The sequence below is a fragment of the Camelus ferus genome, chromosome 15 (genome assembly GCF_009834535.1).
Source record: "Camelus ferus isolate YT-003-E chromosome 15, BCGSAC_Cfer_1.0, whole genome shotgun sequence".
Taxonomy (NCBI): domain Eukaryota; kingdom Metazoa; phylum Chordata; class Mammalia; order Artiodactyla; family Camelidae; genus Camelus; species Camelus ferus.
In genome coordinates this window covers 18,440,360-18,462,983 of record NC_045710.1, presented here as the reverse complement: position 1 = coordinate 18,462,983, position 22,624 = coordinate 18,440,360, and the positions used below count along the sequence as shown (strand labels likewise).

General features: G+C 43.3%; 1 protein-coding gene across 1 annotated transcript in view; it reads right to left on the bottom strand.

Annotated features, from left to right (window-relative positions):
• Positions 1 to 21,497, bottom strand: part of DPYSL5 (dihydropyrimidinase like 5) — an 81,820-nt gene extending 60,323 nt beyond the window's left edge. The window contains exon 1 of the mRNA XM_032497211.1: positions 21,270 to 21,497. The gene's annotated coding sequence lies outside the window, so the exon portion shown is untranslated. The remainder of the gene's footprint in view (positions 1 to 21,269) is intronic.
• Between the last annotated feature and the right edge of the window lie 1,127 nt (positions 21,498 to 22,624).

Below are 22,624 nucleotides of genomic sequence, written 5' to 3'. Positions count from 1 at the left end.
TGAGGAAGTCCGTGCCAGGGCAGCCAACTCACTAGCAAGTGAACATCTCCTGTACATGTATTCAGCTACCATTCATCTGTACACCTTATGGCCTATGGGATTGCTCTGCTCTGATGTCTTACTGGCCCTTCAAACTCATCACATCTAAAACTAAGCTCATCACACTCTGTCTCCATCTGGCTCCTCTTCCAGTGTCCCCAATCTCAGTGAAAGACACCCCACACCCCACTCTAGGACCAAGCCAGCACCAGGGGCATCCTCTTCAGTGAGGAGAGCAAATGACAGGGTCACCTCCACGGGCAATAGTGAATGGCCCCTTCTTCCACTCCATTCACCTGGGCCGCAGACAAGACAGCGTCTTTTCAAATGGCTGCAAAATAGGAGATGAACACCTTCTCTGACTCAGCCCATATGGCTGTCTGTCTTCCTTGAATGACTAGTTGGAGAGAGGGAGCAATTGATTGTACAGGGTTCAAAAGGCTTTTCCTGGTTGAATACGAAAAAAGGGAGATACCTTCATTCACTTAAACAAAAAGAGGTAATGAGCCTTTCCTTCAGCCCTTGCTGGGCTGTGAAGCACCTGCTGAGTAACTACCAACAAAAGGGATGAATAAGTCTACATCTCTTAAAAGCAAGTAAATGGGAATAATGGGAAGTCTGGTTGTCTGCCCATTTAATTCATCCTGAATGCCAGCATTTCCTCTTATTCTTGTTCACCTGCTCCTACTAGATGACAGACACCCAATTACTTTTATAAACCCTCTCTTTCTCAGAAGGGCTGGTCAGATTCCCTAGGTTCCCAGTCCTGGCAGTCTCCTCCCCTGTCCCTGCCCAGGCCAAGGGCTAATCTCTGAAGGCAAGTCTAAAGACTAGAGTCCAACATGCTGAGACTCCCCATTAGGGCATATGGCACTGGACAAGCCCAGACTGTGTGCATCTCTTCTGCTGCTGAGGACCAGACAGACTCCAGACTCCACATCAGGCATCTGATGACCTGTACCCAAGCCCTGCTTGGTAAAGGGCCCACTATCTTATTCCCGGTAGGCTGAATTGTCATTTCTCCAAAGAAGATATACGGATGGCCAATAAGCACATGAAAAGATGCTCAACATCATTCAGCAATCAGGGGAACACAAATCAAAACTACAATGCGCTAACCACTCCACACCCACCAGGACAGTTGTCATTTTAAAGATAGATAATAACAAGTGTTGGTGAAGATGTGCAGAGAAAGTGGAACACTCATATACTGCTAGTGAAAATGAAAAATGATGCAGCTGCTTTAGAAGGCAGTCTGGCAATTCCTCAAAAGGTTACAGAATTACCATATGACCCAGAAATTCCACTGTTAAGTATAAATCCAAGAGAAATGAAAACATATATTCACACAAAAACTAACACAAGAATGTTCATAGAAGCATTATTTATAATAGCCAAAAAGTGGAAACAATCCAAACTTCCATCAAGGTGAATGGATAAACAAATGTGGCCTATACATGTAATGGAATATTATTCAGCAATAAAAAGGGAAGAGGTATTGATTCATGCTACAAGATAGATTAACCTTGAAAACATCAGGCTAAGTGAAAGAAGCCAGTCATGACAGAGTATACATGGGAACCATTATAACTTATGGGCCGTACAAAAATAGGCAGTGAGGCTGGATTTGAGCTGCCGGCCATCATTTGCACACCTGATCTATAGCTGTAGTAGGGTTTCTTAGTCCTGGCACAACTAAAATTTGGGGCAAGTTAATTCTTCGTTGTAGGGACTATCCTGTGCTTTGTGGGATACTTAGCAGTATTCTTGGCCTCACTTGCATAGTTGTGGCAGCCAAAAATGTCTCCAGACATTATTTTATGTCCCCTGAGGGGCAAATTCTCCCTAGTAGAGAAATAGTGACCTACAGTGATAACAGATTACTGGTTGGGGAGAGTAGGAGGAGGGGGGAGGGGAATGAATAGAAAGAGGCACAAGGGAACTTTTGGGGGGAAGAGAAATATTCCATCCCTTGATCATCCTAGTGATTACTCAAGGGTATAAATATGTCAAAACTCTTAAATGAACCTTGAAAATGGTTGTGTCTATTGTATGTAAATTACACCTCAGCAAATTTGACCTAAAAGCAACAAAACTCCATTAAAAAGAGGACAGCTAAAGAGAAATCAGAAAAAGAAGAGCTATAATTCAGTAGGAATTATATTTAATGCTAAACTTCCCAGCAGTTCAGTCAAAGGGGGAATGGTTTGGGATGGAAGGGGAAAACTCTTCTCATTGGATAAATGGAGGCACTGATTCACCCACCAGGGAAGGCATTTTGAATCCCAAATAATTCCTTGCTCCCCTCTATCCAACTGAACATTCAAAAGGTTTCAGTCAGAATGTTGCTGAAAAAGCAGGTCTGCTTTCTCTGTAGATAATTCTAGAAGGAATTTATTGGATTACTCTTTAAAGGAAACAAGAAACATGGATATATTTGACTGCAGTTTTGCAGAAGGTGCAGAAATATTTTCCCAAGGGCCATTTTTAATATAGAGCAAACATCAATAAAAGGCTGAGGAAATACTATTAAATTTTAACTTAGTGATGACATTTCTGTGGAGGTTAAAGTGATATAGCCCAATTATAAATTTACACCTGGTGCTCTAACCTACACTATAAAGAGAATGCAAATGTGTCTTGCACGCCCTTTCACTGGTAAGGTGAGGATGGTGTCTTAAGTTATCGCTCCTGTAGTTAGGTTGCCCCAAATCCAGCCATTGCCTAAGCCAAAGTCATGCTCCCCATCCCCTCTGTCCTCAGCTTGGTGTTCCAAAATTGAGGATCGCTACAGGTGATTTTAGGAGGCACAGTATTCTCCCTATACCTCATCAGAAAGTAGAGCATTCCTATGAAACCTTTCTAAGCAAAATGGCATAAAGCAAAGAAGCAGTTATGTGAGGTGACATCTTGCTAACGGATGCACAAAATAAATCCCGATGAAACAGAGATGCTCACAGACACAGTTCAAAGCAATGGCAGGTGTGATGCTGAATGTGGTTCCTGGGGAAGGAGCCTGGCGGCGCCATGTGAGGCTTGAGGCACATGCCGCCTCTATAAAGGGTCTCAGCAAAACGAAAGCTGAACACTGTTTTCGTCTTTTGCCTTTTTTCCTAAACGCGAAAATCCTCTTTCGGTTAGCAAAAACAGGTACTCATGTAAGTATTTCATAAAAGCAAAGCAGCCATAAAGTGAGCCAGGGACACTTGTACACATTTTGAGATATAAACGACCTTGAATCGTGAGCGAGGAGGTGGTTTCTTTCTCAGTTCGCTTTCTCAGCTTCTGATTACATCACGGAAAACCTCTCAGGTGGTGCGTGTGTCTTTTCTAATACCTCGCACTTGCTAATCTCCCTTTTTTAACAAAGGAAAGAGCAAAGTCTAGTTTGTTATTGGAATTTAATAACATAGGTTGGCTTTCAATACATTTATTTTTCTAGTTATTTATTTATGGCATTGATAAATTTTTTCTTTTTCAAAAGGCAAAACTACTTAAAGAAAAAGATGATACTGTAAAATGAAAATCGGAAAGAGGGTATATAAAAATGACTCAGTTGGAGAGGCAAATACTCGATCAGGGGTCTCCAAACTTTTTCTGTAGAAGACCAGAGAGTAAATATTTTAAACACTGTGGGCCACCTTCAGGCTCTGTCACATCTTTTTTCTTTTAAGTAATCCCTTAAAATTGTAAACACCAGTCTAAGCTACCAGGCTGGACAGAAGCCCTACTGGTGGTTTCTCCCCTCTGACCCAGGGTCTCGGAGCTGTGCTGTCCAATGAGGTAACAAGTAGCCATATGTGGCTACTGAGCACTTGAAATGTGACACCTGAAACTGAGGAACTCAGTGGCTAAGGCACTATACAGTGCAGCTCCAGCCAATGATTAAGGAAATGTCTATTTTATACCAGGCTTAGAAGAAATGGCCATGGAGAGGTAACTCCCTCTCAACCTTCTTTTGACTTCCTCTGCCTCTGCAGTTCATCAAGAGTTGTCAATAAATTACATTTTAATGGCAAGTCATAGCCATTATAATCAGGAAGAAAGCAGGGATGCCTTCTCTGACCATGATTATTAAATGATGTTTGCAATTCCCTAAAAAAATGTAGTAAGATAAGAAAATTAAATCTTCAAGATAAAAGTAGGAAAAAAGAGATAAATTGTGTTATGATTGTACACCTAGAAAACCTAAGAAATTTGATAAGACAACAGATTATAAGATAAATATAATAAAATCAATATATTTTTCCCTATGCTAGCAGCCAGATGGCTAGAAATAGAAATAGGAAAAAAATTTGTGTTCACAATAGTGAAAAACACTAGAAAACACTTAAGCATTAAAAAAAACACAAAAAACCCCCACTAAGAACGGTCCAGAAAAGATGAATCTAAATATATTTTCTCTATTTGGATCTATTTTAGATCTAAAGTATTTTCTCTGTTTGGATCTATTTTGTTTAGAGGCTACCCAGTGTTGGGAGTAGGAAATGGAGTGAATACAAATAGGCTTGAGTTTTCTTTTTGGGTTGATGGAGATTTGCTAAAATTAATTTGCACGATGGTGGCACAACACTTTAAATATACTAATAATCAGTGAATTGTACACTATTTAAAATGGGTGAATTTTATTGTAGGTAAGTTATATCTCAATACAGTTTCACAAAAAAACAAAAAACTATAAGACAGGCACAGATTCTTAATAGAACTTCTCAAAGTACATAAAATAGGAGCTAAACAAAGTGAAACAAATATATTCTCAGATAGGAAAAACTAATACCATAAAATGTCAATTCTCCCAAAATTAATAGAGAACTGTAATAAAATTCCTATTAGAATTCCCAAAGGGTTAATTTTGAAATGGATAATAATGGAATTGAGAAGAGTCAAGAAAACTATGAAAAGGAGTACTGTGGGGTAGGTACAGGACTTCCTTAGGAATAATAAAAGACACTAGATGAAATAACTGTAATTAAAGCTGTATGGTATCAGCATATGATTAGACAGATAAGTGGAGCAAAGTAAGGTGCTTCGTAGCAGATTTCAATTAAATCCAACAAAAGTGATACTTCAGTCCAGCAGGGGGAAAAATGATTTACTTAATGATAGATGGGGCTGGCATCACTGGCTATTTGTCTGGAAGAAAATTAAGTTGGCCCCCTGCCTTACAGCATATACCCAAATCTGTCATTCATCTGAATTTATTTAAATGTAAAACATAAAACAATAAAAATATTAGAATGTGGTATTACAGAAAAAGATATCATTTGATATAAAAATGGTATCATAGAAATAAAGTCAATAAGCAACAAATAGCTTGAGAAACGTGCAGTGTATATGACACCGATGAACTCTTACAAATTGATAAGAAAAATAAAACCAAGAGAAAGACGGGCACAGGATATCGATGTGACACACAGAAGAGCAAATCTAAATGATCAACAACTTATAAAGAGACGTTCAACCTCACCAATAATCAAAGAGATGCAAATAAAAGTCACAGTGAGGTATCACTTCACATCCATCAGAACTGGCAAAAATTCCAGAGTGATCCCTGATGTCGGCAGGACTTGGGAAAAGAGGGGCTTGGGTTGGGAGAGGTTGTGCAGGCGTTGCTGATGGAAATGTAAATTATTACATGCTTTTGGGGAACAATCTGAAAAGACCTCTATTAAAATTGTAAAAAGAACTCTGACTCAGCAAATCCACTCCTAAGACTCCATCCATAGAAATAAAAGCACCAGAACATAAGGAGACATGGACAGAGAGTCCACTGCAGCACTTCTGGTAAGGCAAAAAACCAAACAACTGGAAACAAACTGAAAGTTCATCAACTGAGAATGGTTGAAAAATCCAGTACTATCTAAAGGAAAATTGTTTCCCTACTCACAACACTTCTGATCCTAACCACTGGGAGTTAGCGCAGACCCCCCAGCTAAGGGATCAGTCCTACAAGACTGCCGCTACTGCATGTCCCAGGTTGTCACTGACCATTCGACTATAAATTGGTGATACCCACAACCCCCTCCTCATATTCAGTAATTTGCTAGAACAGCTCACAAAGTTTAGAGAAACACTTTACTTTTACTGGATACAATTCAGGAACAGCCAAATGGAAGACATACACTGGGCAAGGCATGGGGAAGGGACGTGGAGCTTCCATACCCTCTCCAGAGCACCACCCTCCCTGCATCTTGATGTGTTCACCAATCTAGAAGCTCTCCAAATTCCTTAGGGTTTTTATGGAGGTTCCATCACATAGGCATGATTGACTAAATCATCAGCCATTGGTGATTAGCTCAGTCTCTCAATCCTTTTCCTGTCCTGGGAGGTGGGGTGAGGCTGAAAGTTCCAACTCTCTAATCGCCTAGTTGGTTCCCTTGGCAACCAGCACCCAGCCCGGGAGAGTCACCTTATTAGCATAAACTCAGGTAAGGTTGAAAGGGGCTTATTATGAATAACAAAAGACACTTTTCTCTCCAATCAATCAGAAAATTGAGTTTTAGAAGCTCTGTGCCAGGAACTGGGGATGAAGACCAAATATATATTTCATATTATATCACAATATCACATTATCCATGTCATAGAATATCATGCAATTTTTTAAAACTTAGATCCATATCAATTGGCTTAAAGCTTCTTCTAAGATGTAATAAGAAAGGCAAGTTGTAGAGATGATACATATTTTACCAAAATAGAAATCCAATACATGTACCCATGACATCTACACACACAGAAATAAAAGGATCCTATTCTGGTAAAACGAACAAGGCTGAAAAATATCTATATCTATATCTATATCTATATCTATATCTATATCTATATCTATATCTTTATCTATATCTATCTGTCTATCTATCTATCTATCTATATTTATACACAATAATGTGTATGGAGTAAAATATGGGTGAAAGCACCCCTGTTTGTTTACAGTGGTTACTGAAGGGTGAGGAGGTGGTATTTAGTTGGAGAAGAGGAATGGATAAGAGAAAAATGGGGGAGGAGGAAAATCTAATTCTTTTTAAAAAAGAATGAAAATTGTCAACAATTAAAACAGAATAGGAGCTAGAACACTCCCTCACACCATACACAAAAATAAACTCAAAATGGATCAAAGACTTAAACATAAGACAAGATACAATAAACCTCCAAGAAGAAAATATAGGCAAAACATTATCTGACATACATCTCAAAAATGTTCTCCTAGGGCAGTCTACCCAAGCAATAGAAATAAAAGCAAGAATAAACAAACGGGACCTAATTAAACTTACAAGCTTCTGCACAGCAAAGGAAACCATAAATAAAACAAAACGACAACCTACGGAATGGGAGAAAATTTTTGCAAATGAAACCAACAAAGTCTTGATCTCCAGAATATATAAGCAGCTCATATGACTTAATAAGAAAAAACCAAACAACCCCATCCAAAAATGGGCAAAAGACCTAAACGAGCAATTCTCCAAGGAAGAAATACAAATGATCAATAGTCACATGAAAAAATGCTCAATATCACTAATTATCAGAGAAATGCAAATCAAAACTACAATGAGATATCACTTCACACCAGTCAGAATGGCCATCATTCAAAAGTCCACAAAGGACAAATGCTGGAGAGGCTGTGGAGAAAGGGGAACCCTCCTACACTGCTGGTAGGAATGCAGTTTGGTGCAGCCACTATGGAAAACAGTATGGAGATTCCTCAAAAGACTAGGAATAGACTTACCGTATGACCCAGGAATCCCGCTCCTGGGCATATATCCAGAAGGAATCCTACTTCAAAATGACACCTGCACCCCAGTGTTCGCAGCAGCACTATTTACAATAGCCAAGACATGGAAACAGCCTAAATGCCCATCAACAGATGACTGGATAAAGAAGATGTGGTATATTTATACAATGGAATACTATTCAGCCACAAAAACCGACAACATAACGCCATTTGCAGCAACATGGATGTTCCTGGAGAATGTCATTCTAAGTGAAGTAAGCCAGAAAGAGAAAGAAAAATACCATATGAGATCATTCATATGTGGAATCTAAAACAAAACAAAACAAAACATAAATACAAAACAAAAACAGACTCATAGACATAGAATACAAACTTGTGGTTGCCGAGGGGATGGGGGTTGGGAAGGGATAGACTGGGACTTCAAAATGTAGAATAGATAAACAAGATTATACTGTATAGCACAGGGAAATATACACAAGATCTTACGGTGGCTCACAGAGAAAAAAATGTGACAATGAATATATATATATGTTCATGTATAACTGAAAAATTGTGCTCTACACTGGAATTTGACACAATATTGCGAAATGATTATAAACCAATAAAAAATGTTAAAACAAGAAACAAAAAACAGAATAGGCTTATGTGTGTGGGTGTGTCTACATAATGAGATGCATTAAAGAAGGTCACCAAAATGCAAATGGCAGCTGTCTTAGGGTTGTGAGATTTCAGGTGACTTTTATTTTCTTTCTTATACATTTAAATATTGTTTACGTTTTCACAGTGAACACATATTATTTATAAAACCAGGGGTGGGGGAAGCAATAAAATCATTTTCACCGAGGCAAAAACAACCTATCCGTCCTTTAAGGTCAATCAAATTTCCTGAGCCCCTGTATGTGCCATGCATGGTACCAGATGTGCTTTATTTCTAAACCTCAGAGCAACACTGCAATGAATGAGGATGCAACGGGGTTCAGATAGCTCACTTTTTGGGCTATCCTTGTCACACTATTTACCTTCTGTCTGGCCAACCAACATGTCCATCACCCACCAGGTAGACAGACGCCCTCTAGGTGCCCCTTACCATCCTGGATGGTGGGCTTCAAAATGAATACTGGAGAATCCCTGTCTTCAAGAATCTCAAGCCTCTGCTTCTCTGCTAGCATTTCAGTCTGTGGTCGCCGGAGGGGTGAGACTGCATTATAGGTATTTTGTGTTAACATCTGTGTCGTACTTGGCACAGGGCCCCGCAAATGTTCAATTTGTTGACTACTACCTAGAAGTGGGGAAACACAAAGAGAGAAGCCCTGAGCTATGTTTCCCAGGCTCTGGACTGTCTCTTCACCTATAGAGTCTTTCTCAATGGCCATACTGATTATGATTAAGTCTTATCCAAAAAACCCCCAAAAACAAAAAACTCTCTGATTACTCCAAGCTCATAATAAACCTAAAACCAAAAAACAAAACCTTTCCACACATCCTAACTGAGAACAGAGGATTCTACAATCCTAGGAGGAAAGACCACGTTTTCTGTGCTGCTTATTGACCATCTAGAGCATGAAGCACGTGAACAAAGATTCTCAAATAAGAAACAAGAGACATTGTAATACAAGCTTAAAAAGCATACTGCACTTATGCACACGATCTCCTTAAATATACACACAATACAGGAAATATATTTTGAAACTCATCATTGTATCGTCATTGATTTTTATCAGGAAGAAAATTGCTGAGGGTGGTCTGGAGGCTCAGGGAAACAGTGAGTCTGTGTCAATTCCTGCAGATAAAGAAAAGATCTCCTCCTTTTCCATCCTCCCTTGTTACTTCCCTCAGCACGCTAGAGGGGAGGAAGCGAGGATGTGCTCAGTTGCCCCTAAAACCACCTTCAGCCTGTCCCCATTCCCCTGCTGCTCAACAAGTACCCTCCCACCACCAAACAAAGCACAACAGCAAAAACAACCGAGGACGGGCTGAAACAACTTCCGGAATAGGTTGCATACATCGAAAAGGGCCACTTAATGGAGTGTGGACCACCCCCACAATTGCTTTCTAGTGAATTCCTCGGCAGAGCTCCATCCCAGCCCCTCTCCCCACCAATCTGGGCAAAACGCCCTGCCCCATTCTGCTGGACCTCCACACACAGAGGTGCCCCTGTAGTAATTAAAGAATTACCACAAACTTAGTAGCTTAAAACAACCCACATTAATTACCTCACACTTTGTGTGGGTCAGGAGTCCTGGGTTCTCTGCTTACAGCCTGATGGCAACCGAGGTTTTAGACGGGCTATGTTCTCATCTGGAGATCTGACTGCAAAGAACTCCTTCCCAGCTCACTCAGGTAGTTGACAGAACTCATTTCCTTATGGTCATAGCCTTCCAGCGAGAGGCCACTCAGCTTCCAGGGGCCATCCAATTTCTTGCCAAGTGGGCTTTCCCAGCACAGCCACTTATTCCATCAAGCCAGCAGGAGAGTCTCTAGGGCAAGTCTGCCAGCAAAATGGGGTCTTATGTCACATGATAGTCATAGATATGACATCCCCATCACTTTTGCCATCTTCTGTTGGTTAAAAGCAAGTCATAGGAAGGGCTCACACAAGGGTGTGAACCCAGGAGTTTGTCTTCATTGTCCTTACAGAGAAAACATGCCCACAAGTAACCAGAATGCAAAGCAGAATGGAACACTACTCAAACGAATTAATTCTGCAGGAGAATCCAGGGGTCTTTTAACGTGTCATTTGACAAGAAAGAGGGAAAATTACCGGAAACTGTCTGCACTGGATACAGCTCACTGGAAGTTAAACTGCCCCGGAGGTTCCTCCTCTGTGAAATGATTAAATGTCACGTAAGGTTCTTTCCAGCCCCAGTATCCTGTGATGACACCCAGCCCGCTGCAGGCGTTCAGTAAGCACCCGTTCCATGAAGGAAGAGATGAAGGGATGAGCACATGCACGCAGTTCATGATGCCCCCTGAGCACTTCTCACCTTCTGCATCCCAAGATTCAAGCCAAATTTTCCTGAATGAAAATGACTAAAAGGGAAAATGCTAGCAATGTATTTGGGAGTCAGTAGTAACGTGTCATCTTCACTTCCTGGCCCCAAAGCCTTTCTGTTTTGAATGGGTTACACATTCTGTCTCTTTAGTAGGCTTGAAAGCCCTACTCTGCAGGTTTATTTAGGGGTCCTCCATCTGGGGGTCCATTTGAGAACATAAGCCATGAGCATGGGGCTGAGACCTGTACCCTTCTCGAGTGTTCTCGAGTCCCTAATAGGTGATCCAAGCCAGCCAGGGCTGCCAAATTATTATTGTTTAAACAGGTAAAATATATACATGATAAACATTTAAAACCATAGAAATAGTGAACAGTTCTCCAGTCCTTCTCCAAAGACCAGCATCATCGTAGGTTTTCTTGTATTTCCTTCCAAGGTTAACTGTGCAATTTAAGTATATATGTATATATTTTATTTCACATAAATAGCAGCATCCATTAAATATTGTTCTGCCTGCTTTCTCCCTATTCAACAATATATACTGGAGATTGTTCTATATCAGAGCAGAAATTATCTGCCTTATTTTTAATGGCTGCATAATATTTCTTTGTAAGGATGGATCATAATGTATTTAACTGGCTCTCCAATGAGGAGAATTTAGGTTGGGTCCAATTTTTCGCTAATACAAATAATGCTGCAATAATACCCCTTCCTGTTTTTCATTGTGCACATATACTTGTACATTTTAGGATAAATTGTTAGAAGTGGTATTGCTGGGTAAAAGGGTGTGTGCACTTTTAATTTCGACAGGTAGTGCTGAACTGTAAGCCTTGCTGGTTTTACCTGGTAAGGAATTGTGACAGTCTCAGCAGCAACACAGCGTGGCTGTCACAGAACATCAGAGCTGCCAGATAGCATCTGGTCTCCATCTCATTGTACAGAGGAGGGAACCGAGCCACTTTGACTGAACTTCCGGTGTGCTCTGTTACCTCTGCACCAGCTACTCTATTGTCCAGCCTGCTCATTTGATAGTCATGTACTTGGACAATATTGTAATATACCTTTATTTACCTCAAAGCACCTCACTTTATTATTATTTTTAATGGAGGTACTGGGGATTGAACCCAGGACCTCATGCATGCTAAGCATGTGCTCTACCGCTGAGCTATACCCACCCCTCTCAAAGCACCTAACTTTAGCACCAAGAGACACTATTAGCTCCGCTTACTTAGTGCTTACCACAGCCCGCCAGGCTCTGGGCATGTTATCCCTTGAGTCCTCCTCATAAATCTATGAGAAAGATATTAGCATCCTTCTAAATCACCAGGAAACTGAGGCTTGGGGAGATTAAATGACTTTGTCCAAGGTCTCTCATGCCTAGGAAGTAGCAGAGTCAGGATTCAAGCCCCACCTCTCTCTTATGTGCAAGCTGCTTCCTGGAAATTGCACTGTTCCTTGCACACACCCTAGAGACACGTGAGAGGAGGTTCAAGCCTGTCTCAAATAACATCTCAGTGCAACTTAAGTGTGGGTACTGATGGTTAGTAAACCTCTCTCTCACTTGCCAGGCTGCTCCAACATTGATTGCTAGTTTCTGGATATTTGCATTCTACTGGCAGATATTTAGAATTTAACTAAGTATTGGATGCTTCTCATACTGTTCCATCTCTCCAAAACTTGGAGACCATTTAATTTCTTTCACAATGGTCAAATTTTGGTGCTATCTGCTATTAAGAGACAATGCAATTTTGTAGAATTTACTGGTAAAATTTGTTTCACTTGGAGTCCTTTGCCCTCCAAGTTATTATTGCAGGTTCTGTTTTTTAAATGACTGATTATCTCAGACAATTTTATTCCTGTATTAACACAAATTTTTTGATGACCAACTTGCCAACTAAGACTCATTAGAAAGCATTCTCTGATAAAGGAACTCTGCAACATGTTATTATGTCTTTCAAGGCATTAACATGTATTTATGCATTTCTCTTTATGTGAAAACTACCAAGCATTATGAGTAAAATTGCATCCCCTGCACCAAAACCTTTTTTTAAGGGGATCTCAATTCTCAAAAACATATTATCAGCTGGGTAATAAAATCATGTATGTGATGTTCACAAAGATGTAAACAGTATTAAAAATTTTAAAACTTGGACATAATCCAAATGTTCATCAATAAGTAAATGTTTAAATATAGTACATTCTAGTGAAACGGTAGGCAGCCATTTAAAAGTTTACATTTCTGAATTAGGCAAAGACACAGAAAAGTCTTCTTCTAATGTCAGATGAAAGAATAAAATACAGAATAGTATCCATATTGTGTTTACAACTCTGTAAAAATTATGTGAGTGTACGGACAAGGGTTTCATGAAATAAGCAGGCATTACATTAGCTGTATTAGCAAAATGGTCTATAAGTGGTCTTACAATCAGTTAAATATTGGAATATTATACAGTTTAAAGTACAAAATTAAGTCTTCTATGAAAAGAGATATGAAATATCTAAGTGCTTAAGGGACTCAGAGTTCAAGCAGTACGTCTAAGTTTGAAAGCAATGATAAATCTGAACTCCCTCATTTGCTTGTATGAGGACCAGTACCAAACATAACAGGAAAAAATTCTTTCTGGGGAACAACTTGGGCAGTGAATGGGTCTCGTAAGGAAAAACCAGCCAACTCAGGAAATCATGACTGCCCCGTCACGCTCCTTTGGTGGCAAAGGTTTCATTACCATCATCCTATAACTGTGCCTAAATCTCTGCCCTTGATCTACACTGGCCATGTTGATGGCTGCCGTCTTTCCTGGGCCAACAGTGAAGACCAGCCATGGAGAGGAAGTGCGTTTGCCCATCTCCATGATCCGGAAGCTACTGCTCGTATCTATGTGTCTCATCTTTATTGTTTTCCAGTAGTTGCAGAGGTTTTATTCCATTATAATCCCATTGTAAAAATCATGTGCATTTTAAGTCTTTTTAGAAACCCACAAAAAAATGAGCTTTATGCTATAATTCTAATCCCCAAATAAGAAATCTGAACTTTGTGATTCCAAACTGACACTTGTTGAGGAATTTTTTTAAGCCACAGAAATTACACAATTCAAAATTGTTATTTTGACCCAATACAATAAATAAAACAGTCGAATAAAAATCCCTTGTTAATCTTGTTCAAGGCTGACAGGATATCTCTGGAATGATCTTTGGACCTATGTTGCAATTATAATCTGATTCTCAGCTTTTCCCTTAGAAACAGGAGTAAGAAAGTTGCTGTAGCCAGACCAAGGCTGAAGCACAGCCATCCATTTAAAAATGTTCATTTCTGCTACTGTGGAATCAGACATGGCTAAGATCTATTTTTTTTAACTGAAGAATAAGAATAAGATCAAGACACAAAATTTTGCCAGCCTTTAGGACTTCTAAAAAACAGTTGAATCACAGCATTGCATGCCTTGGGAGTGACATTTTTTTTTCCCAATTTCACCATTTATTGTACTATTTGGCACGGTCTACTAAAACACAACACATGCATAGCCCTGACCCGAATTCCACTCCTAAATATATACCCAAGAGAAACACACATACATCCACCCAAAGACATGTACTAGAATGTTCCCAATAGCACTATTCATGAACTAGAAACTACCCAAATGGCCATTAACAACATAATGGATAAATAAATTGTAGTACATTTACACAAGGGAATGCTATATAGCAATGAAAATTAACATATAAAATGCAACAAACATAATGCTGAGCAAAAGAAGCCACTCGTGAAAGCGTACCCACTATATGATTCCAACTGTACAAAAGTTCAAAAATAGGCAAAGCTGATCCATGCTGATGGTGGTTTGTGAACTTGGAGGAAGAGTAGTGACTACAAGGGGGATTTTGGGTACCAGTAATCTGTGTCTTGCTCACATGCTGATTACATGGCTGTATTTAGTTTGTGAAAACTAATTAAAGCTACACACTTGATGATTTGTATACTTTAGCTGTTACACTTCACTAAAAAGTTTAGAAAATACAAATATTTAAAAAATACACCCTCAGTCCCCCAAAGTCACCATTTTTTATGTGTGTAGCCCAAATACTGGGCAACATGCCAAACTTAACACATTCCAAGTAACTTCATTAAAGTTGCGTTTCACATCTGTTGGAAACAGGAGCAAAAAGACATTAAATAAAAAATCGGGGGCTATGTTTGGATTTTATAACAGAATGAAAATATCAATCCACAAAGGCAGAAATATGGTTGAAATGCTAAAAATGAGAAAGGAGGCGACTTCGCCATCAATAGTGGATCATGCTCTGGGGAAGGACAAAGGGAAGGACAGGACCAGACAAAAGCAGGGAGAATAAAGACCCAAGGCCTGAGAAATTCGGGGGAGCCCATGGTGGATTTGAAATTAACAAAGGAAAAGCCTGTCTATGGACACTGAAGTGACACAAAGAGGGTGTGACCGAGTCCTGGGCTCTGCTACTGTGTACGGAGACACATTCACAAGAAGCTGCGGCAGTGATAGACTCAAAAAACTTTGCAGAGCCAATGAAAAGGGCCGGATGTTAGGGGGTGAGGAGGGACACAACACCCAATTCAGAATGCAGATATTCTCCCACTTTGAATCCAGAGAATCTAGTCGTTCACAAAACCTCAACTTCACTTAAGCCATGTGATTTTAAGTTTAAATGGAGAGCCAGAGGTCTCGATGGCTGGAAAATCCTGTAAAATATCATCTTAATCATTCAATCAGTCATTCCTTAGTATTATCCATTGAATGCTTGCTCTGAGCAGTATTTTGTGCTAGAAGCTACATGGATGAAAAAAAAAAGGGCCAAAGTCTATTTTAAACAAAGTAAGGAGCACCATTTTGTAATGGAATAGCCCATTGCTAAACTCTTAAGTTTATTACAAACCTTACACCCAACAAGTGAGGTAGCTTGGGATAGTGTTCAAAAGCACGGACCCTGTGATGGTTAGATTTTTGTGTCCACTTGGCTAGGCTGTAGTAGCCAGTTACTCAATCAAACAAAGCTCTATGTGTTGCTCGGAAGGTATTTTATAGATGTGGTTAACATCTACAATCAGTTGACTTTAAGTAAAGGAGGTTTTCCTTGAAAATGTGGGATGGCCACATAGAATCAGTTTGAAAAGCCTTAAGAGACAAACTAAGGTTTCCCAGAGGAAGAAGAAATTCTGCCTTAAGACTAACCATTACAGGGTCCGTGCAACTTCAGTTCCCACCTGAGAGTTTCCAGTCTGCTGGCCTGCCTACACACATCAGACTTGCCAGCCTCGACAATCACATAAGCCAATCCTTATTGGTTCTTTCTCTGGAGAAACCCCGACTTATACAGACTCTCAGCAGACTTCTGGGGTTTAAAGCTTGGCTCTGCCACTTCCCTAGCTGGGTGGTTTCTGTACCTCAATTGCTTCAGCTGTAAAACGGGATAACAACAGTATTGTATTTAACTCATAGGAATAAGAACCCCACATGGCACAGAATAAGTGCTTTGAAAGTGTTTGTTAAATAAGTAATTCTGTGCTACCAAGTTTATTTCTTAGCTGGAAAAGGTGAGATATCTTTATTCTCAACAATTTGCCATCAACCAAACACAATCACTCTTTCCTACACCAAGAACAGAACAGCCTTGAAATGATAGCATCTCACCCGTTATGGATGCCTGATTGTTCCTTTAGATGGTGTAGGAGAAGGGTGAGTTCCCAGGCCAACTCTATCTACAGGGATGATTTGGCTAACCTGGGGTCAGAGCTCCTCTGGAACATTCTTAACCCTGTAGGATTTCAGATGCTGAAAACAGTTGTGCTTAAAGGGCTCAGAGTCAGTATAGAGTTATTCCTACTTTTTGCAAGAGTGGGAGTTTCAGAAAGGAGTCCTAATCATTCTTTCTGTTCTTACTGTTGATACCCCACAGCAGCTTGCCCTGGTTGGGATGAAAGATTAACAGGGGGAATCAAAATGTTGCCTTTGTGGACACACCTTCTGGAGGGAGAGTATGCTGATGGTGCTGATGGTGACCACACTTATTGGGCACTTCCCAGATGCCAGACTCTACTCTCAGTGCTATACATATATTAATTCATGGAAGCCCCATCGTATGAAAAAATTGAGCCCCTGTGAGAAAAGTAAGTCGCCTAAGGATAGACGGACAGAAAATGGCAGAGTTGGGATTTGACACCAGGCTTTTTGGCTCAAACCCAGGCTCTCTCTCCTAGGTACATTGCCTGAGTCTGGATTGTAAGGAGGGAGTCCAGGTGGGAGGAGGCAAGGCAACAAGCACAAAACTGGGCTGTGATTGATGGGAGGGTGTGAGAGGCTCAGAGGACGCTATGGTTTAGTCCATTTATTTTAAACTGAAGAAATTTCAAAGATTGAAATACAACAGGGGGAGGGTATAGCTCAAATGGCAGAGTGCATGATGCACGAGGTCCTGGGTTCAATCCCCAGTACCTCCTCTAAAAATAAAGAAATAAATAAACTTAATTACCCCCCCCAAAAGAAATAGAACAAATCATAAAGAGTATTCTTCCATGAATTTCTTTTGAAGTATATAATGTGTCTGCTTTTGTACCTAAATATCAAAGTTCATTAAAGATTCATACCATAGCAAAAAAAAAAAAAAAAAAGATTCATACCATAGTATTTGACCCTTTCATCTTCATATTAAAAATTTAAGGCAAATTGATCTTGAAATTATTTCTTATTTATTCACTAACAGTGCAAGGAAATTAAACACCCTCTTACTTGTTATTCTCATTTGATTTCATTTTACACCAACTTCTCCCTACAGGTTTTCACATTGACAAAGATTTCCTGTATTATTGTTCTCCTTCAGGCTCCTGTGAAATTAGTCTTAGAAGACTTTTCTGAAATATTTTCCCATAGCTCAGAAAACAAAAATGTATGAACAGGATCAGATTCTATCAGAATTTGGTTAGTTTTTACACCAGAAAGAGATTGGGTCTTACATTCACTTTTCTAACAATACCAACTCTCTGGCTCTCAATATTTATCTAAGTCCTAATTTACCCCAGAGATTTGTCCACAGTTGTCATGGCCTTTGGCCTACAGTTCCCTGGAGCTGAATTCTGTGTCAGAGGAGCTATTATTAAGGAGGGAGAATTCTCAGCTATCCAGGGCAGAAGGACAGGGAGAAGTAGGGGTACCACAGATGAAGCCTATGCCAAGTCCTCAAATCTAATTTTGGCCAATTGTGCAGACTTGCCTTGCTGGGTGACTGTTCTCATTGGTGGAAACATGCAGTGCACTGAGAATATTGAAACTTGCCTGGTTTATGCCTGCAATTTGGAGAGGCTATGCTGAAAACAGCCAGGTGTTCATGTCTCATGAACATCTTTTGCACACCTAGCTGAGGTCTCCAAGGTCAGGGAAATAGGAGTTAAGAATGGGATGCTGGAATTCTAGGGACAGAAAGTCCTTCTCTGAGGCCACCTGCCTCTCTCCTCTGTTTCCCAGGCATTTTCAAGGGGCGGGGGGAGGGGGGTGCTGCTTTCTCTCTCTCTTCTCTGTAGAAATGGGCTGGTCATACTGACACTCCTTATCCATGAACTGACCCCCCAGGAGGAAAAGATTGGGTCGTATGTTCACACAGTGCTTTAACAGGATTACACCCTTAAACAAATCCATAAAGTTCTTCCAAGAGGAATAAACCAACAAAACATTCACCCCTCAAACTTTTCCCTTGGGAAATGACATGAAAACACATTTCCCATTGGAGTTGTTTCATAAGAAAAAAACCTTCAGCGTCAGATGTTGGGTGTTCGAACACTGACTTTCCTGGTTTTCACCTACTCCAGAAATAGACAGGTCTATTAATTTAGTTTAAAACATCCAATGAACAGCATTCCAGCTAGTCCTTCCAGACCAGTTTTGCAAATTCTGAGAGGCACTTCCTCAAAGCAGCACCCTTTAAAAGGAGCAGGACAGAGTCTACTGCTGCTGCCACTGGGTACGGCCCAGGTAGGAGGCCTTCATGTTGGCAGCTACCATATGTTCTGGGCAAGAGGCAACAGTCACATCACAGCCCCTCACCTTATGCATCAACCCAGGTAAGAAAAAAAATCCTGAGGTTTCAAGGCTAGGTTAAGAGAGCCAAAATGCTCATTGGTCAACTTCATGCCGAATAACGTCACACCAATTTGTCCTATGATGCTCTGTCTGTCACTTAGCCAAGCTTCCTCCACTCCTGGAATAAAAATTCTTCTGCCTTGCTATTTTTCTTCTTTTTTTTTTAATGAATGGCAATTTAAAAGTATAAATCTATGCTAAAGAGTCACTTTTAATATCAGCTAAATGATTATCAAAGAAAATCTGTAAAACAGCATGCTGGGTTTGGCTGTCATTTCACATGTCAAGATGCTGCAGCCTGGCATGAAAGATGCTTAGACAGCAAGCAAAACTACGAGTGCATGGAAAGCTCTGTTGAGCCCCTTTTTGTGTTTCTATTTCTGTTCATCTGTTTTCCCATGGGCAAGGAGACACCTCCTATCACAGAGCCGTCCCCGTCTTGGGTCAGCAGACAATACCGGCGAAATGTGCAAAGGACGGCTACGCTGGCCTGGGTGTGGCCACTGGCAAAGGGAAGCAACGGTCCCCTGGCTGCAAGCCCGAAGACCAGTGGCCGCACCGTGCCCGGTAATCTGCACGCCTGCTTTTTCCCATTTTACCACAATCCGCACCAGCCCTAACTGCTCCCTCTATGAACAGACAGCAGACCTTCGATGTGGGCCCCCTCGTCAGACAAAGCCGGCTACTCAGGGAACCCGCTCAGCACCGAGGCGACCTCCGTAGGTCGCTCCTGACCGTCTTGGTTATTGGTCAACCGAGGGGCGGGAGGCGGCGCCGCTGCCAGAAGGTATTAAAGCCAGGGGCGGCGTCTGTCTGCCGGTCCCACAGTCTGGGGACCTGCGTCTCACACCAGGGAACTAATGGCGGGGCTTGGTGCCCCAACACAAACCCCATGGGACAAGCACGTGCCCTGTGATTTCTCCGAGAGCATTTTCTACAACCATAAAGCTGTACACTTGAGTTCTGGAGGGCCCTAGTTCGCTGTCGGGCGGGTACCAGGGCTGGCTATTGTTCTCCGGGTCTCCCCGGCGGAAGGCGTCCCCCATTCCACCTCCCTGGCAGCATCTGCCGCCGGACCAAGAAAGAAAAGGGTGTGCCTGCGGCGCCGCGGATTATCACAAAACCCTAAACGAGTCCCTACGGGCTGGTGTCAAGCCGGGAGACAAAGCTCCTCGCATGGACAGGCATCTCGGTCCCGGATCCGCCATCCTGGGCCTGTCGCCCCGTCCTGGAGCCACGCCCAGACAGCCACAGGACCTCCAGGACCCTCGCTAGAGCAGAGGGTCTTTCGGCTAGAGATCCGCCCCCCAGCTGCCTGCCCCTCCCTTCCCCAGAGACCTCCCTCCCCAGGGAGACCCCTCCCCCTCACCGCGCGGGTCTCCTCCTCCCTGGCGTCTACCCTCCTCAAGCCCGGGCAGTCTCCACCCTCCTGCATCCCTCCTCCCCCCACATTCTCGGTCAGTCCCAGCCTCGTCTCGTGCCACCTGCTCCAAGCTCCTCTCCCTCCTCAGACCCTTCTCTTTCCTCCTCAAACCCTAGTCTCCACTTACCCCTCCTCCCAGACTCAGTCACCTATCCCCACCCTGTTCCCCATCTCCCATCTTTTCCCATCCTTGCTCAAACTGACTGAAGCCTCGCGTCCGCCTCTCCCCATCCCAGCTTCTCTCCAGCTGACTCCTGCCTCCTCCCCAGGCCTGGGGCGTCGACGTCTCTCGCCCGCCAAGATCGATGCAGCGGGGAGGGCTCCCGCGATGGGCTCAAGCGAAGGATCCCGCTTGGCGCCCGCTCTGGGCCGGGCAGCGGCAGGCGGCCTTTGTGGTTCAGACAGGTGCCTCGGAGGCGGCAGGCGAATCGTCCTCAGGCGTCCGCCTCGTTATTGGGACTAGTGGAACGGACCGCCAGGTCGGCCCGGGCTGGGAAAATACCAACTCTGAGGGGAGAGGGACAGAGGGTGTGTATGGGTGATGGGTAGGGGCAGATGACAGCAACAATCTAGGGACTCGGACAGGACCGGCCCACGGCCAGAAGCCCCCGCCCAGCCTTCCAGCCATTCACTACACCTCGACGAGTGAGGCTGGGCGCCTACTGTGCGCTAGGAGTGAACCCTCTCCAACCAAGCCATCTCCTCATCCCAGTTCTTTACAATCTCCCGAGCACCTATTAAACGCCTACTATGAGCAAGGCACCGCACGGAGCTCTGTGGGCTTACAAAGAGAAACTGATTCGGGCCCCAGTTTAGCCTGGGGTGCCCGGCCTCAATCCCAAACCACACCTCTCGCCGCGTCCCCAGCGGCCGGGCCCAAGGCGCACCCGGACCCCCGCCCTATTGTGCGCCTCCCGGAGAAACAAGAGTGTGTGAGATGGATGTTCCAGCCCGGGGAAAATGAGCCCACCGCCCGCCCCGCCATCACCCACTCCTTCGGGATGCCGCGGCTGCGAGGGTCCGTCGGTGGGTGGGTTCTCCTCCTGTCTCGCGGTGGCGCGGGAGCTGCGGGTGCTCGGGGCGGCGGCGGCGGCTGCACGCGCGCTCGCTCGATCGCCGCCTTGGCGCGCCGGGCGCTGGAGTCTGAAGCCGAGAGCGGGGGAGGGGACTTGGGTGGGGACTGGAGGCAGTCTCGGCCAATCACGGACTCGACGGCTCCTTCCCCCGGCTCCCCACCTCAAGCTAGCAGGTTCGGGGGAGGCGGGGACCCGTGGCGCCCTACATCCTCCGCGCTGCGCGCGGCCGCCGCCTTGGGACTACAACTCCCGATAGGCCTTGCTGCAGGGCCCGGGTCCAAGAGGGGATGGAGGGCACGACCCGAGAACCCGCCGACCCCCTCGCGCCCTTCTCCGCGTTCCTTTGGATTTCCATGGTAACTCAAGACACTTCACAAAGCCCAGGCACTGGGACGAGCTGATGCACGCGTCCCCTGGGAGGGCTAGCGCGTCCCCTCCCCTTGCAGGACCCCACCCGAGGGGCTGAAACAATGCCCCAGTCGCCTCTTCCCAGCTGCTGCCAGGCCTGGCTAAGGTCGCTTGGCTCCCTTCAAGACCCAGTCCGACGCCATCGAAATGGGCGCTCAGCAGGACTGCAGGATGGAGAGGGCGGGGGTGTAGTTATTGGAAAATGTTCTCACGTACAACGTGGATGGCAACTCGGGGCCACCTAAGTGCTCATTTCTTCCCTCTGGGGCCTCGAATCAGGAGTTCATTATCTCAGCAGCGTTGAGCAATGGCTTCTTTCTCCATCCAGAGCTCTCAGGTCCAGCTGCCTGTTCCATTTCTGACATCTCCTTTCAGGGCATGGTGAAGCGTCTGGAAATGTTTTATAACTCAGTTTACATTCGCTTCACCTTTTTCCCCCCTCACGTTTTGAATAAACATGTCGTTTAACAAAATCAGCAAATCTAAAAAAGGAGAGAATCACCAGGCCTTTTGTACCACCTTCCCGACCCCCTCTGGAGCCTTTACCGTGTATGTTATTTCATGTAGTTGTAATAATAGCTGAGATACGGCTTAGTAATTTGCCTCTTTTCACTTAATGTCACTCCGAAGGTGTTGTTATCGATAAGGTGTTAAAATGCACTGAGGCCTCACTTCAACCTCATACCAGGGTTCCCCGGGGAACCCCAAGAGGCTGTGGCAGAAGCCCCTCCCCTGACAGACTCCCTGGAAGGAGTGAAGGTGAGGGAGTTCCCTTGCTGTAGCCAGCAGATATGTTTCTCTCTGAGGGGTAATTTCAAACAAAATGGTGCTTCACTACTCCAGAGGGTCCCCCCTCCCTGTCT